This window comes from Podarcis tiliguerta (genome assembly GCF_965153285.1).
Source record: "Podarcis tiliguerta genome assembly, chromosome: 6".
NCBI classification, from domain to species: Eukaryota; Metazoa; Chordata; class Lepidosauria; order Squamata; family Lacertidae; genus Podarcis; species Podarcis tiliguerta.
Window position 1 is genome coordinate 75,678,601 of NC_139539.1, and position 18,774 is coordinate 75,697,374.

Consider the following 18,774-nt stretch of genomic DNA (forward strand, 5'->3'; position numbering starts at 1 on the left):
TTTTGGTTTCGACAAAAGATGCCCTTTTTCTGTGCACCTTTGATCTGTTTTTAAAAATCCCCATTCAGTCCAAAGAGATTTAAGCAGTCTGACTGTGGGCAGGACAGCAGTGCAAATCGCTAAGAATATTTTGGCATTCATCTATACCTGAAGATTTAAAGAAGTCGAGAATATATGATTTAATTGAAAACCAAGTTTCTCTGAATGATGCAGACAATAGGATTAGATAAAGGTGAAATCTGAGCTTTCTCCACCTCAAGTCTTAGTGGTGTAGGTTTTATGCTGCAAAAGCGTCTTAAGAGTGACAAAAATAAAAAGCCAGCTTACCTTAAGTAGGTTCTCTCCTGAATGACGTGCTTTCCTTGATAGATATATATTGCACATCTTCCCCTCCTGTTGCAGTGCTCATTTTTGACATCTTCTTTGAAGTCATTGGATATAAGGACACTACAGCCAAAAGCAGACTTTAATCCCTACAAAAGAAACTTATGGTGAAGTCAAAATGCAGTTGTGTATTGGTACTGCATTTAGTAGATGGAGACGGTGTAAATAAGATAAGGTAGACAGAAGAGAGGGCAAAAAGGACAACTGAATAAGGCCAAAGATAAGAGGCAAGCTTCTGAAGTTTAGCCCAGTTGAGTCTTGATCAGTCAAGCTGGGCCTCTTGACAAAGTACTAAGGATTGTGGCAAAATCGTTTTGTCTTCTGGGTGCATCACATCCTGGCCACATTTGGGGGGGGGGGTGACAATATGTACTACTTTTCACTCCCTGATACTGGGGGTGATAGCTTCATTGATGCACAGGAAACTGAGGTAGTGCTACAGAAACCTGCTAAAGGGCAGAAACTACAAGAAGAAAGCAGCTGCAGGTTTCAGTTGTCTCTAAACTAATGCGCACAGTATGGGAAACAAGCAAGATGAATTGGAGCTCTTAATACAGGGTGACAAATATGACCTAATAGGCATTACTGAAACCTGGTAGGATGAGACTCCTAACTAGAATGTAGAAACCGAGGGATATAACCTCTGCAAAAGGAATAGACCAAACAGGAAGGGGGGAGTAGTAGCATAATATGTGGGGAGATCCATGACTTGGAGCATGGAGGGCAGATTGAGAGTATATGGATAAAAACTGTAGGAGAAGGAAAGAACAGTGACCTTACTGTGGGTATCTGCTATAGACTTTCAAGCCAGACTGTTGTTCAAAGTCTTTATAAACAACAAGGAAGAAGGAATTGAGGGGATGCTCATCAAATCTGCAGATGACATCAAACTGGTAGGGGTAGCTAATGCTGCAGAAGACAGAATGTAACAGGATGGAGAACTGGGCCCAAACCAACAAAATGAATTTAAATAGGGACAAAATCCTTGGGCAGGAATGACCAGCTGCACAAATATAAAACAGAGGACACCTGGCTTGCCAGTAGTACATATGAAAAGGAAACATGAGTCAACAATGTGATGCAGCAGCAGAAAGAGCTAATGCTATTCAAGGCTACATCAACAGAGGTACAGGGTCCAGATCAAGGGAAGTCATAGTACTACTCTATTCTGCCTTGGTTAGACCACATCTGGTCTGTGTCCAGTTCTGGTACCACAGTTGAAGAAGGATTTTGATAAGCTGGAACATGTGTAGAGGAGGGTGATCAAGATGATCAAGGATCTGGAAACCCAGCCTTATGAGGAACTGTTGAGGGACTTGGGTATGTTTAGCCTGGAAAAGAGAAGACTGAGAGGAGAAATGATAACCATACTCAGATATGCTAAAGAGCTCTCACATGGAAGATGGAGCAAGCTTGTTTTCTCCTGCTCCGGAGGGTAGGACCCGAACCAATAGATTCAAGTTACAAGGAAAAGAGATTGCAACTAAATATCAGGAAGAGCTTTTTGACAGTGAGAGTTTGACAGTGGAATGGACTCCCCCAGGAAGCTGTGGACTCTCCTTACTTGGAGGTTTTTAAGCAAAGGTTGGATGGCCATCTCTCATGAATGCCTTGTTTGAGATTCCCACATTAGGGGGGTTAGACAAGATGACCCATGGGGTCCCTTCCAACTCTATGATACTTTCCCCCACACCAATGGGAGCTTTTTAAAAGTAACCGTTGTAGCCACATGCGAGGCTATATTTGTGAAAGGCCAACATTTGTGAGAGGCAACACCCTTTCTATTGTATTAGTGAAATACTCACTTTGTTGTTGTTGTTTAGTTGTTTAGTCATGTCCGACTCTTCGTGACCCCATGGACCAGAGCACGCCAGGCACTTCTGTCTTCCACCGCCTCCCGCAGCTTGGTCAAACTCATGCTGGTAGCTTCAAGAACACTGTCCAACCATCTCATCCTCTGTCATCCCCTTCTCCTTGTGCCCTCCATCTTTCCCAACATCAGGGTCTTTTCCAGGAGTCTTCTCTTCTCATGAGGTGGCCAAAGTATTGGAGCCTCAGCTTCACGACCTGTCCTTCCAGTGAGCACTCAGGGCTGATTACCTTAAAAATGGATAGGTTTGATCTTCTTGCAATCCATGGGACTCTCAAGAGTCTCCTCCAGCACCATAGTTCAAAAGCATCAATTCTTCGGCGATCAGCCTTCTTTATGGTCCAGCTCTCACTTCCATACATCACTACTGGGAAAAGCATAGCTGGAACTGGTTTTATGTGTGCACTTTTGTGTATGTGCATATATATGTGTATGTGTGTGTATTGTTTTTTATATACAAGTGTGTGTGTAAATTTTAAACATAGGCTTCTGTTGTTGTTTAGTCGTTTAGTCATGTCCGACTCTTTGTGACCCCATGGACCAGAGCATGCCAGGCACTCCTGTCTTCCACTGCCTCCCACAGTTTGGTCAAGCTCATGTTCGTAGCTTCGAGAACACTGTCCAACCATCTGGTCCTCTGTCGGCCCCTTCTCCTTGTGCCCAAAGTATTGGAGCCTCAGCTTCAGGATCTATCCTTCCAGTGATCACTCAGGGCTGATTTCCTTAAGAATGGATAGGGGTCACATAACTCTATACCCTCCAACATTTCTCCAATGAAAATAGGGATGTTCTAAGGAAAAGCGGGACTTTCCAGGATCAAATCAGAAACCAGGATCGCCTCTGTAAATTTGAGACTGTCCCTTGAAAATAGGGACACTTGGCAGGTCTGCAGTCTGTTCCTAGGAATTTTACAGATAACAAGATGGCTGTTCCCATTTACTTATGCTGGCAGCCATATTTTTCCCTGTACAATGTGTCTGGTAGTCTTAGTGGAGATATGGGGATATAGCCGTTTATGCTAAGAAAGCCTTTCCCTTGCTGTCTTTCAGTATTCTTCATGTTAAATGTTTCCAACTGGCAACACACACACCCTCTCTGGTGTGAGTGTTTGCACATAAGTAATCTGAACCCCCGAATAGGGCAAGTCCCTGTTTGAATAAATTATGCAATTGAACACAGGTTGGAGGAGAAGAGAGGGGGGAAGTCGCCTGCCGCAGGCTTTCGTACAAGAGCACAGCAGACCTAACAGCTCAAATCAGAGTGAATACATAAAAATGTCAATACCTTTGCAGGGAGATTTTGACAACACTGCTCTTGGGAGGAGTGTGCAGCCTTCAAGGCCCCTCGGATTCTGCTGTTGCTGAATAAGTCTTCCCCACCACCTTCCAAGCTGGGCCACCTTCTTGATGAGGTGAAGAGCCCCGGAAGAAGCCGACCCCAGTTCTTTATTTCATTTATTATTTACTTACCTAAAACATTTATGGGACGCGGGTGGCGCTGTGGGTAAAGGCCTCAGCGCCTAGGGCTTGCTGATTGAAAGGTCGGTGGTTCGAATCCCCGCAGCGGGGTGCGCTCCCGTTGCTCGGTCCCAGCGCCTGCCAACCTAGCAGTTCGAAAGCACTCCCGGGTGCAAGTAGATAAATAGGGACCGCTTACTAGCGGGAAGGTAAACGGCGTTTCCGTGTGCGGCTCTGGCTCGCCAGAGCAGCGATGTCACGCTGGCCACGTGACCCGGAAGTGTCTTCGGACAGCGCTGGCCCCCGGCCTCTTGAGTGAGATGGGCGCACAACCCTAGAGTCTGTCAAGACTGGCCGTACGGGCAGGGGTACCTTTACCTTTACCTTTTAAAACATTTATATCCCACCTTTCCAAAAACGGCAAGGCAGCTAACCATGAGAAAGGAATACAATACCTGGAGTTCTTGTTGTTGCTGTTTTTTGTTTGCTTGTTTGTTTTAAAAGCCATTCAAAGCAATCAAGATACAGTGGTACCTCGGATTAAAGAAACATCAGGTTACAGACGCTTCAGGTTACAGACTCTTCTAACCCAGAAATAGTACCTCGGGTTAAGAACTTTACCTCAGGATGAGAACAGAAATTGCACGCCAGCGGCTTGGTGGCAGCAGGAGGCCCCATTAGCTCAAGTGGTACCTCAGGTTAAGAACAGTTTCAGGTTAAGAACAGACCTCTGGAACGAATTACGTTCTTAACGTTCTTAACCCAAGGTACCACTGTACAGTGGTACCTCCGCTTATGGAAACTTCGGGACACGTAAGCAGCAAACCCGGAAGTATTTTTCTGGGTTTTTGCTGCGCGTGTGCAGAAGCGGTCTCTTCAGTTGTGAAAACCTAAGGATCCAGCCGTACCTCTGGAACGGATCCTGTCCACAACTAGAGGTACCACTGTATAGTTGAACACTAAAGGCTGCAGGCATAAGGTGAAGTAAGGTGGAGGTGGTTTAATCATCAGATTCAAAGCCCTCATTGACTTGAGCAATGTTGTGGAACTCTCCGCTTTGACATTTGTTGTGTAGTGGAAAACTATAACCAGGCAATAGGGAGCAAAGCAAGAAAAGGATTTCTTCTTATAAAGACTGATGTCTCATTCACCTCATGGTGCAGAAAAGAGCCAGGTTAAGCAAATACTTTCATAGTTCTCTACAAGCAGCCTGATAGCTGTGCCACTTATTCTAGCAGCCCCCATTTCACCCCATGGCAAATGTCCTCACCCCCCAACTTGTAGTAGTTATAAGTAACCTTACCTATGCATTCAGGGGACTTTCCGTTACTCCTCTCTGCTCCCACTTAGTTTTCCCTAACTTCTTTTGTTCTTCTAACTTGTCATTAGCACAATCTACTTAATGCCTAGCTCACCCGCAAGCTTGATCCCTTACCTTGTGGTTAAGCAAGTGTCCTGATGTTACCTGGAACAAGGTGTTCAGAGATGCAACTGCTAGCAGCTTACAAGCAAACATTACTGCATTTCCTAGAAACAGGTCCTAAATTTAGCCTAAGGTGCTTTCTTAAAACGAGAAAAGAAACTATTGTTTCTGCTTTAGCTTATTTCTCTTGACCAGAGTGCCTCCACTTCCCAACACAAATCCAGCACAGCAGGCAGGGCAGAAGTGAAGGCTGGGAAACCATCCTCAGTTCTTCCATTTCCTTGCTGTTGTTGTTTTGTTGTTACCACTTCTACTGCCATCACCACGTAACATATGGGCACCTTCCCTGCCCCCTGGCACCTGCTAAAGATGGTCTTCTTTCAGCAAGCCTTCTAAATGGAGATCTTTATCCCAGTTGACATCTGCATCAGATTTGAACTGGTTTTATGTGTGCACTTTTGTGTATGTGCATATATATGTGTATGTGTGTGTATTGTTTTTTATATACAAGTGTGTGTGTAAATTTTAAACATAGGCTTCTGTTGTTGTTTAGTCGTTTAGTCATGTCCGACTCTTTGTGACCCCATGGACCAGAGTATGCTGTCTTCCACTGCCTCCCGCAGTTTGGTCAAACTCATGCTGGTAACTTCGAGAACACTGTCCAACCATCTGGTCCTCTGTCGGCCCCTTCTCCTTGTGCCCTCCATCTTTCCCAACATCAGGGTCTTTTTCAAGGAGTCTTCTCTTCTCATGAGGTGGCCAAAGTATTGGAGCCCCAGCTTCACGACCTGTCCTTCCACTGAGCACTCAGGGCTGATTTCCTTAAGAATGGATAGGTCTGATCTTCTTGCAGTCCATGAGACTATCAAGAGTCTCCTCCAGCACCATAATTCAAAAGCATCAATTCTTTGGCGATCAACCTTCTTTATGGTCTAGCTCTCACTTCCATACATCACTACTGGGGAAAACCATAGCTTTAACTATACGGACCTTTGTTGGCAAGGTGATGTCTCTGCTTTTTAAGATGCTGTCTAGGTTTGTCATTGCTTTTCTCCCAAGAAGCAGGCGTCTTTTAATTTTGTGACTGCTGTCACCATCTGCAGTGATCATGGAACCCAAGAAAGTAAAATCTCTCACTGCCTCCATTTCTTCCCCTTGTATTTGCCAGGAGGTGATGGGACCAGTGGCCATGATCTTCATTTTTTTATGTTGAGCTTCAGACCATATTTTGCACTCTCCTCTTTCACCCTCATTAAAAGGTTCTTTAATTCCTCCTCACTTTCTGCCATCAAGGTTGTGTCATCTGCATATCTGAGGTTGTTGATATGCTTCTATTATATTGCAAAATGCTTCAGGAGGCCTCATGGAAAGTGATTCATAAATGACAACACATTTTACCTCCTAATGGAAGCATGTCTAAATTTCTTCCTGGTTTAGGGCTTGCCCAGTTTGTTGTCCACCCTGGCACATTTCCCCATTGCGCCCAGGACACACCTGTTATTTGCCATACAAATGCTAGACTTGCAACTTTAGTTGGGCAAGGAGTACAGAAGCTTCAGTGAGGAACCTTACGTCACATCTCTTCTCCAGTGTAGGAGTTCTGCCTCCAACTTTGAAGAGGAATGTTTTCCCCCTTCCTAGGATTCCTTCTTAGCAGACCACAGAAGTGTACTATAAATCACCATTACTTAAAAGAAGAAACCAGGCAATTTTCCAGTCACTGATAGTGATAATCTGAGGAGTCCCTCCCGGGTTTTTTTCTGCCAAGAAAGGCTTCTAAAGCACTAAACATGTTAATACAAGACCAAATCAACAACTAGGCTTTGCTTAGCTGTGGGATTTAATTCAGGCAGAAAAGTAAACCAGCAGGCCCCAAGTCTATTAATATATTTCTGGCCTAACAACAGCCCAGCTTGTTCCATCTGCCACCAAGATCTAAAAATTAATGTATTTTAATTAAAGAGGGGACTGGAGGTCAGTAAGTATTTCCTCCCATTGAAGAAGTTGCCAGTTCCCATGTGAGTTATTTAGACAAAGCATTGGGAGGGAGTCTAAGCTCATTCACATGAGAACAGACCTTGACTAAATTACGCCGGCACAGAATGAGGGATAGGTTTGGGAGATAAAGAGGCTAGCAAAAGTGGAACGCAATCATCTTCACTCAAACCCAATGAACATCTTTAAAGAAGAAAAGGGGGTTGGTATATGAAATAAAGGAATAATAATGAGAAAACTCCCTATAGGCTCTGCCTTTTTTTAATGGGCTTCATCAGAAAAGTCTCGCTATCTAGATAACACATTCCCATCCCAACTCGCTTCAGTATTATTTTATGAATCCGTCATGTCTCTAATGTCTAAATTAGCAGCATTTCAAACTTTACTTTCTAGTTACAGAATAGAATGCCAATTTTCTTCTTAAATTATTTATTCTTGCATAATGTACCATTAAGCCTGCGGAAAGTGCCCTTTGCCACTGTGAAATACATTTTGAAATGATCTGACAAGAGACGGCTTGATTCTAGCCTTACACCTTCAGTAATGATCTCTGGGTGATATTTTTTTCTCTTTCTAAATGCCACAAAGCAGGTTCCTTTTGTAAAGTCTGTGACAGACTTGTAATAATTTTTCAGTTCATCACACACACACAAATGGGTGGGGGATATATTTTGCATAAAAGAAGTCAACTGACTGCACTAAAAAAAACAAAACCCAGGCTCTTAAAATATAAACCACATGCTAGAAAATGAAAACATTAACGTGAGTATATGGCTAGTGTTTTCAGCTGATGTTTTACATTTTATAAATGCCATCATGAAATTGAAGCTGTCCATCTAAGGCTGTTTCATCCATGGTTAACAGTATAATCTCATGGCCACTTCACTCAATACAGTCATCACAAAGATATATTTTGAAACTGCCTCCGGCCAGGGAAATTCAGATGTGGAAACCTGTTTCCAGGATTTCTGTCATTCATCTGGAACAATTATTGTGCTTGCCTTCAGAACAACCTTGGAAGATACCTCTGTGTTATTCTTACGGGGATGCAGAATAAGTTCGTAATTGGGTATGGTGATGCTTCAGAAACAAAGTCCCCCAGTTCAGAAACAAACGGATCTGCATTCCTCTCAAAATTTCACCTTGGTTCCTAATGAGCACCAGTATGCTATACACTCCAACAATTTTCCGATGAAAATAGGGACATCCTATTCAATTATCTATCTATATCTATCTATCTACCTATCTATCTATCTATCTATCTATCTATCTATCTATCTATCTATCTATCATCTATCTATCTATATCTATCTATCTATCTATCTATCTATCTATCTATCTATCTATACCCCACCCATCTGACTGGGCAGCTTCCAACATATATAAAACATAATAAAACATTAAATATTAAAGAACATCACTATACAGGGCTGCCTTCAGATGTCTTCTAAAGATTGTATAGTTACCTATCTCCTTGGCTTGGAGGTCACATAACTCCATACTGTTCAACATTTCTACCATGAAAATGGGGACATTCTAAGGACGTCTAAACCACAGAGCCTAGGGCTTGCTGATCAGAAGGTCGGCGGTTCGAATCCCCGCAACAGGGTGAGCACCCGTTGCTCGGTCCCTGCTCCTGCCAACCTAGCAGTTCAAAAGCACGTCAAGTGCAAGTAGATAAATAGGTACCGCTCCAGCGGGAAGGTAAACAGTGTTTCCGTGTGCTGCTCTGGTTCGCCAGAAGCGGCTTAGTCATGCTGGCCACATGACCCGGAAGCTGTACGCTGGCTCCCTCGGCCAATAAAGCGAGATGAGCGCCGCAACCCCAGAGTCATCCACGACTGGACCTAATGGTCAGGGGTCCCTTTACCTTTAAGGAAAAGTGGGACATTCCAGCTCAAATCGGAAACTGGGATGACTTCTGTTAATCCAGGACTGTCCATGGAAGCAGGGACTGTCATGATATTATCATGTCTATTAAACAGTTGAGGAGTAGTGATTGAGTAATAGCAAAACAGTAAAACAAAGTACTTTGTTCAGCTGCATATGCAAGCCTCATTAATGTGACACCACAAGACATACGAATTACAGTACCCCTGGAGGCATGCAAATAGGAACTTGGTGACGAGCAGCGATTAAAAGTGGCAGTATTTTAAAGAGCCATATCCACTGGGTAAGTGCAGCACTGTCAGGAGGACTGAAAACAATAACACTGTTTTCACAAATGGTAATCAGGTGGAGATCGTGTAAGTTTAATGAAATGCGAACGGCAACTGGGTTTCCGTTACAATAACACGATAAAAAAATGCACCATCAAACTCCATCCCTAACATGAAATGACAAATGTTGAGTCCAGGCCCAGCGCAACTGTTGAAATACCTTTAATATACTGACCGTTAAAATGGTCTGCCTAGGTCAAGCCATCCTAGTCTGTAGACAGAGATTGCAACCATGTGAGATGCAGCCCTTAGCTTTTCTGTATGGTTCATCTCAAGGATATATGACTTCATGACTTCTTACTGGCTGACACAAAGACTACCTGAAGTCTCCAGGTATGTATTCAGTGAAAGAACACCTGCAACAATTGAGGCAATATGTTCTCTCTTATGTTTCAGTCTCCCAGCAGACCCTCCAGAAGGAAACAGGAAATACCGTATATTTTTTGCTCTGTAAGACTCACTTTTTCCCTCCTAAAAATTAAGGGGAAATGTGTGTGCGTCTTATGGAGCGAATGCAGACTGCACAGCTATCACAGAAGCCAGAACAGCAAGAGGGATTGCTGCTTTCACAAGCGATCCCTCTTGCTGTTCTGGCTTCTGAGATTCAGAATATTTTTCTTTCTTTTATTCCTCCTCCAAAAACTTGTATTCCTCCAGTCTTGTGGTCTGGTGCGTCTTTTAGAGCGAAAAATACGGTAACTGTTTACAGGTTGGTCAACAGCATCAGTTTAGAACTCATTAGCTGTGCTTCACCTTAAGGGTGTACCTTGAACCTGCAGGTTTCGTCTTCTCTTTCCGTTCCTTCCTCTGTCCCAACCTTCCCTAAAAATATACAGTCCCCGAATCCAACTTGTCTGTTTGACTGTTCCTTGCTCCCTTAGTTTTTCCTCATCTTTCCTGAGCTTCTTTTTACATCCCCTTTAAACTGGCTATGCAGTCCACATTATGACTTGTCCCCATAATGGCACCTATGTCCCTCTGTTCCCGATCCTTAATAAATATGCTAAATAACAATAAACCTGTTTATTGTGAATAAACCTGTTAAATAATGGTGCCTGGATTGACATCTCAGAGCAATCCGCACTTTCCTTGGCTGACTCTTAAGACCATTAACACCATCTATTAAACATTCATGTGGGTCTTAGTGCTTAATTCTTCTCTTTGATTTTTAAAGCGGGCAGAGGAAAGGAATCAAAGTGCCTGTGTTTAATAATGTCAACACTGCAGTGGTTCCAATTACATTCTGAAGTTGACAGTTAATGCTGAATTGAGAGCAGTGGTCTTTTAATTAGGTGCCATGTTCTAGGTTCACACGCTACCCTGTTATCTCCTTCCCAGGGGAATCAGCCAGGATTTGTTGAATTAGGGATAAAAAGATTCAATATCTTTAATGGTGCAACTGAAATGAATTTTCCGCCATGTAACATGATGGCCGCAGCAAAGCTTGGTGGCTGCTACTTTGAAATGCTATACAGAGCTACAATTTTGTTTTTATGTTTTGCTCCACTTAGAGGAGACTTCACTACAGAGGATCTTCAGAGGAGGCTTGACGGTCGTGGGGGAATGATTGGTTGGGATGCAGGAGAGGGTTTTCTCTCTAGACGTGTCCAAAGAATGGAATTCACTTTCCTACGCAGTCTAGTTGCCCCCTTCTTCCTTGACTTTCTGCCGTGTGGTTAAGACACATGGCAGAAGGTCTAGCAGACATTTTCACTGTCAGGCTGATTGTCCCATGTATATATGTATATATGTATATATGTATATATAGGTTGTCCCATGTATATATGTGTACACACATACAGTGGTACCTCGGGTTAAGAACCGTTTTTAACCTGAGGTACCACTTTAGCTAACGGGGCCTCCTGCTGCCACCGTGCCACCACCACACGATTTCTGTTCTCATCCTGAAGCAAAGTTCTTAACCTGAGGTACTATTTCTGGGTTAGCGGAGTCTGTAACCTGAAGCGTCTGTAACCCGAGGTACCACTGTATATGGAAAACCAACAGTACCATAGAGCAAGTAAGGCCTAATTGTCTCTTTCAGACTCAAGCTCCAACACTACCAGTCATTCATTCATCCTCTTTCACACAGAGACCCCCTTTGATGACATCACTTCCAGCCAGGGAATGGAGTGGGGAGAATGACATATTGTCTTTCAGAAGGCTCTCCAACCATTAGCTCCTACGACAATACTTCATCTGTCCTTGGCCATCATGTTAGTTATGCAAAGGCCCAACAAAGGGGCATTCATGAGCCTGCTTGTTATACTAGTTTGACCTCTTTAGCAGCCTCTTTCTACAACAAGAGTTTAGAGAGTTAGGAGCCATCCAAACATAGATGAAAATCTGCTCTATTTTAAAATCATTTCAAAATGCCTCCCTCCAAAAAAATGATGATGTTTATTATTATTTTTTAAAAAAGCAAAAACAAAACTTGATTCTCCCTCCTTCATTCCCCACCTAAGTTCATTTTAGATCATTTTTGCCTGTGGACAAAGGGTGTTTTAAGGAATTCATTAGAAATTAAGTTAGCCCTCTGAAATTCTGAAAATAGCCTGGGAAAACTCAGTTAATCCTCATATTAATGTATTTTGGGATCTGTGACTAAATATTGTATTCTGGGATAATCTCAGTTGTGTGCCAACACTGAATATTGAAATGCCTAAGCACTGGAACAGTATCAACACGTTTTTGTTTCTTTTTCTACATTACTTTGCACATTAAACAGATTGATTGCACAAACCTTTCCCAAAGACAGTGTGAAAACAGAGTGGTGGTTCTCAGCCATATAGCTGTGGACAGCAGCACAATGCAAAGCCAAGATTTTCGAGTATGAGAGAGTTTAGATTGGGTGGATCTTGTGCTTTCCTGATTTATTCTATGCCTATGTAAGCCCCTCACCCTGAATGAGCCAGAAATATGGTGGCATAAGTTTCTGACCCTAGCTCAATCAGGGCTCAGCTGGTGGAACTTAGGCTGGTGGAATTTACAGTGGTGTAAGTAATCCAGCTCCTGCCAACCTAGCAGTTCGAAAGCACGTCAAAGTGCAAGTAGATAAATAGGTACCGCTCTGGTGGGAAGGTAAACAGCGTTTCCGTGCGCTGCTCTGGTTTCTTAGTCATGCTGGCCACATGACCTGGAAAAAACTGTCTGCAGACAAACATCGGCTCCCTCAGCCAGTAAAACGAGATGAGCGCTGCAACCCCAGAGTCGTTCGCAACTGGACCTAACTGTCAGGGGTCCTTTACCTTTTTAAGTAATCCAAAGCATTGTGTGGCAGGAGCGGGACATTCAGGACCCTGATATTGGGTTATGTTGTGGGGCACATGGTCAGTGCAGGGCCAAGGTTTGTCTGTGGAAACCCACTACCTTGGATAAAGGGCAGCATATAAATAAAATGGGACGCGGGTGGCACTGTGGATTAAACCACAGAGCCTAGGACTTGCCTAGGACTTGCCAATCAGAAGGTCGGCCGTTCAAATCCCCGCAACGGGGTGAGCTCCTGTTGCTCGGTCCCTGCTCCTGCCAACCTAGCAGTTCGAAAGCACCTCAAAGTGCAAGTAGATAAATAGGAAAGTAAACGGCGTTTCCGTGCGCTGCTCTGGTTCGCCAGAAGCGGCTTAGTCATGCTGGCCACATGACCCAGAAGATGTATGCCGGCTCCCTCGGCCAATAAAGCGAGATGAGCACCGCAGCCCCAGAGTCGGTTACGACTGGACCTAATGGTCAGGGGTCCCTTTACCTTTTATAAATAAAATAGATGAATAAATACCTCCAACACACCTTCTTCCAATGTATGTTGGGATTCAGCTCCTCATCACTGCTCAAGTGATGGACAAAGCTGAAGAGGCCTGGAACAAGATCTGTTCTCAAAAGTGAAACCTCACAACTCCAAACAGGAGGCTTTGCTTTGAGTGAAATAGCCAAACAATTTCTCAGGAAGCAAACAGAGGTTGGATAAGACAATGACCATTTTGCAGAGGCTCTAAATACAATCACGACTTTTCAGCATTCCACAGGGGTTTCGTGCGGCTGTCACAAATGCATTCGTTTAATTCATTACTCCGATCTGACAATATTACAGTATGTTCTTGAGATAATATGCTACTACTGATCCTTCTCTTGCCCTGCAATAGCATTTTTTTAAAAAGACTTCTGTGGAAATTCAAGGGGGATTTTGTCCTATTCCAGTCAGGCAGCACGAGGCAACTCAGAAAGTCATGCTAATTAAGTTTCCTGCCACTGTTTTAGACCTAGCTCCCAATACACACCAAAAATAAATCTTAAAGCCTTGCTAAAATCACTGTGGTCACTGATTGGGTCAGTTAGATGTGTGCAGAATGAAGGCCTAAAATTGCAACTACGTATATTAACAAGGTCAGAGGCTATGTTCACATATTAGCATTGATAGAAGAACCAGTATTAGATGACATGATGATGTGGCAGTGTGACGCAGTCTTTTAATGTGAGCTATATACAAGTATTTACAAAAGCAGTTCATACAGAGTACCTTAAGGCAAACAAATACTCTCCACCACCACACCACAACCACCACAGTTGCTGTTGAACAGGCTTTCCTTTTAAAACAGGTGATAGCCAATCACATTCCTGCTGAGTCACTCTGACCCAGCACTTCACAGAGTATTGCATCAGCCTGTTGAAGCCTGCAGACTGCGAATCCCAATACCGTGCTCCTGATAGCTGAGTCACTGCTGCTGACCAGGAAGGAGATGGGGAGTGAGGAGGCAGCAGGGAAGTCAGGATGGTGCAAACACACTGGCAGATCCATTCCAGTGGTCCTGCAGTGTGTTTTCACTATGTTGAGCTCCTTGCTATCTCAACCTGCCCCCTCTCGTTCCTGGTCAGTAGCAGTGACTCAGCTGTCAGGAGGTCAGGTGAATACCACACCATGCCTTCTGCTACTGAGAATAATCTAGTTTTTAGTAACACACACCAAAAAATGCCAGCCCAACAATTCATCTTTCTTTCTTTTCTTTCTGTTACCTTGGATTCCTAATGATATTTTGGGACAAAGATGACATAGTTAGAGCGTAGAAGTTTTGTGACATAAAGAAAGAAAATGCTTTGGAAATGAGTTTGTTATTATCTTTTAAGCCAAATGAAGTATAGCTTCACATTAACATGTTTCTCTGCCGCAGAAGAGAAATGAGTTTGCTTGCTTTTAATAACTTATCATGGCAAAGAAATAGAGCAAAGTTAAAAAAACAACAACCTTGTGTTAAGGCAGTGCAAATTAGCATGGTGGTTCCCTGCTTTTGTAAAGTAAAAAATAAAAACGAACCAGTTCCCACATGTCATCATTAAACAGCGATATTTCAATGCAGTGAAAGAAAGCAAAACCCTTGAATATCAATTGAGTCCTAACTGTTGCAAGCACAGTGCAGAAGATATGTAGTCAGTCCCACTTACGGCAGTTACAGAAACAAGCAAAGAATATTATGGTGAGGTGTCTGAAGAATGACGTGGGCAAGAAATCAAAGGATCGTGTGAGAATTTAACAAAGTATCAAGTATTATTATGGGTGTCAAGTTGACGGACGTCCACATAAGGAACTGCCCACAAATAGGAAAAATGGATCTAGGTGAAGTACAGCACGACAAAAAGGCCCAGGTAAATCTACTTATTGTTTTGTATGCCTTCTGAGGCCAACAATAGGTTTAACCCAGTATAAAGATGCAATCATGAAGCATTGAACATGATTTGAAGCCAGCCAGGTGGAATGTATTAACGTTGTGGACTAGTTATTATGACATTCCATAAAACTGTCCCAAGTAGTTTTGCTTTCCTGAGGGAAATAAAGTATGACCTGGGTATCTCGGAATTAGTATCCCTCCAGTTACACTTGGGTCATAAATTACTGCCCAAACCTTTCTTTTAAAAACAGTGCTAGAAATTGTCTTGAGTTGTATTTCAGGAGGCAGAGCAGCTGGAAGGCTCCGCGCCTCCATGCATAACACCTGCCAGATCAAGTTGCCAGATGTTATTTTTGCAACATATTTTCCCCGCACAGTTGGACGGAGGTTTGCTTGGTTTTGTTTTCTTCCAGTTGGCATTAGCTTGTCGGCATTGCAACCTGCAATTTTATCATAACACTCTTCATGTAGCTTTGGAAGGAGCTGCAGCAGAGCCCGGAGCAACCACCCTAGAACAAGGGATCCCCAAGTCCCATTTACTTTTTGTAGCACTTGCAAAATATTGTATTGCATTCACAAGAGAAACACCTGCCAACAGCTCATGATGGAGAGAAAAACAGAAGGTGTGTCTGCGCATACGTGTATGGGGTGGCCAATGTGGTGCCATTTATAACAACAACAACAACAACAGTAGTAATAGTAATAATGATGATGATGATGCTGGTGGCACTGTGGTCTAAACCACTGAGCCTCTTGGGCTTGCTAATCAGAAGGTTGGTGGTTCGAATTCCTTGACGGGGTGAGCTTACATTGCTCTCTCCCAGCTCCTGCCAACCTAGCAGTTTGAAAGCACAGCAGTGCAAGTAGATAAATAAGTACTGTTGCCGCCGGAAGGTAAACAGTGTTTCCGTGCACTCTGGTTTCTGTCACGGTTTTCCGTTGCACCAGAAGTGGTTTAGTCATTCTGGCCACATAACTTGGAAAGTTGTCTGTGGACAAATGCCGGCTCCCTCGGCTGAAAGTGAGATGAGCACCACAACCCCATAATCACCTTTGACTGGACTTAATCATCCAGGGATCCTTTATCTTTACCTTTACCATCTTTAATAACATGATCCCATGTCTGTCTGTTCAGAAGTCTCCTTGAGTTTAGAGAGAGTTATTGCCAGCTAAGTGTGTTTAAGAGTGCAGTGTAAATATCCTGTCTCTGTGGAGTTGGTTCCCTCCAACAGATAGCTGAAGAGCGAAAAGTCAAGGGATTCTGCAGAGAACTCCACAACCTTTTATGGAGGAGACGGGACTCTAGTTTCAGTTTCAGTCCTGGGATTCATGAAATAAACCATGGGTAGGCAAACTAAGGCCCGGGGCCCAGAACCGGCCCAATTGCCTTCTAAATCCGGCCCGTGGATGGTCCGGGAATCAGCATGTTTTCACATGAGTAGAATGTGTCCTTTTATTTAAAATGCATCTCTGGGTTATTTGTGGGGCATAGGAATTCGTTCATCCCCCCAAAAAAAATATAGTCCGGCCACCCACAAGGTCTTAGGGACAGTGGACCGGCCCCCTGCTGAAAAAGTTTGCTGACTCCTGAAATAAACCATGGTACGATGTACCCCTGGTGGGGGCAGAGAATTTGTCCGTGGAGGAATAAGAAGGCAGTGTTTCAGGTCCTTAAAAGGGGTATAAATATAACGTTGCAACAAATATACAGAATTAAATGGCCACCTTTTTTTAAAAAAGGGTATTCTATCCAGATATGGCCAGAGAACTTTGCTTCAGTATGGGGGCATGTGGCTAGCTTGCAATCCCAAGGCTACTCAACTAGGTCAGGGAGGCTCTCTGAGATTCTTTTTAAACTCGGTGACATCCACATTTTAGCATCAAACTTTAGATGTCTTCAGATGAATGCAGGAAATGCGGACTGGGGCAGGGGTGCTCAAGCAGGATCCACCCCTTATGTCGTGATCTACACCGCATGCCCAAGCAGGAACACATCAGTCCTCATCCTCTCCAGTGTTGAGTAAACACCTTGCAGACCATTCTTGCACAACACAAGAAAGGTCAGGGACACGCAGCGCAAATGAGGGGAGGTCTGCAGGCAGCTTCCATTTACATTCACATAAAAGAGAGTAGAGCTCTCTACATTTGGAAGGAAACACGTGTGGTTCCCCTGCAGACCTTTCCAGCACCACACAGGAAAGGTCACAAACTGAGGCAGATGCAACACCTAAGAGGATGTTGTGGGTTCGGCTTGCATCTGTACCCCGGTCCCCACCCACACGTTCACTGTTCATGCGAAAAATTTAGAGCATGAAATTGCTCTAAATTTGCACATTAGCCCTTCCCATAAATACATCACTTTAATCCCTATGGATTTATCATTTAGGCTAAGTTGAACTGTAGCTAATATGGGCCAAATATGATACAACATAAAATGCATCCTTGTTTTTAACATTCAAGTTTTTGAAAAGACAGAGAGCACCAGCTGATAATTATGAGGCTCACAGTGGGTGTGGAGGAGTAAATTAACCAGGGTTGCCAGAATACGGCAGTTGAAAACAGTGTCTGGGCCGGAAATCACTGAAATAACTGGGGAAATCCAGGCGTATGGCAACCCAAAACTACAAAAAAGCTGAACAACTTTGTCCCCCCCCCAAAAAAAGAAACCCTAAAATTAACTATTTCTGTTCCAGGTGTGGTCCCTGAGGTAAACTGTTCCTCTGAAGCTGGTTATTTGCCTTGGAAGAAAATCCTCTGCTGGTACCAACAAGGGATTTGCTTTCAGTGCAAATTTCAGCTGCAGGGGAGCAATTTCCTTCAGGATCGCAACAGGGGAGGAATGGATTAAATTCTCCTACCACACTTGTTCTGATCCCAACAGAGATAAGCTTCTCAGCTGATGCCATTTGCATCTTCATGTTGTTAGCTGCTCTGAGCCCAGCTTCGGCTGGGGAGGGCGGGATATAAATAATTTATTATTATTATTATTATTATTATTCATCAATCTGCACAGTTAAATGCAAAATTGCAGTTAGTGCTAAGGCCAAATTGGCCTTCAGACTTAGCAGCCACCAGCAGAGCTACCTGTGGATTGGAAAGCTGAACCTGAGTGAAACTTCCCCAGTGCCAGAATGATTGCAGAGCTAAGGAGATCTTATCTTGTACTTTCCTGGGTCTGTGCAGGTTAAACAGAGTAGAAAAATCAACAGTCTGGAAATGATAGATGCCAAAGGAAACGTGATGTGTTCTTTTTGTCCTTTGCTGTCCTGTCCTCCCCCACCCTCACTTCCTTTTATTCTCAATTTTCAGTCAATTGACTTGAACTTCTTTCTGTCAGCTACAAACCGCTTTATCTGTTTGTGATCTCTCTTGCTTAGTAAATTAAAAGATAATTTGTTCCACAAGACTGTTTTCACTGCACTATTTCTGTATTTTCTCCTTTGGCCACTCCTGCGGCCGTTAAACACCAACTAGATACATGGCAAGGGATCATTAGAAGGTGCTTTTAAGATTGAGTTTGTGATCTTCCCAGAAACTGTCTTTGCTGCGTTAGGAAACCACTTATCATTGAATGAATATTGCTGTCCTCAAATTAATAAGAAATATGAGTAAGCAGAGCCTACACATACGCACACACACACACGTCACATCAACCTTGTAAAATATAGTTTTGGGTTTCCCCCCTTTATTTTCCCTTCTACGTGGGTTCTGTTTCTCTTTTTCTTTCTCTCTCTTTTATTTACATCTCACTGTGTTTAATGAACATATAATT

At 43.3% G+C, this 18,774-nt stretch overlaps 1 long non-coding RNA gene across 4 annotated transcripts in view; it reads left to right on the forward strand.

Moving 5' to 3' along the window:
* The window catches only part of LOC310679680, a 122,434-nt gene that overhangs the window by 42,227 nt on the left and 61,433 nt on the right, over positions 1-18,774 (forward strand). The window lies entirely within an intron of this gene.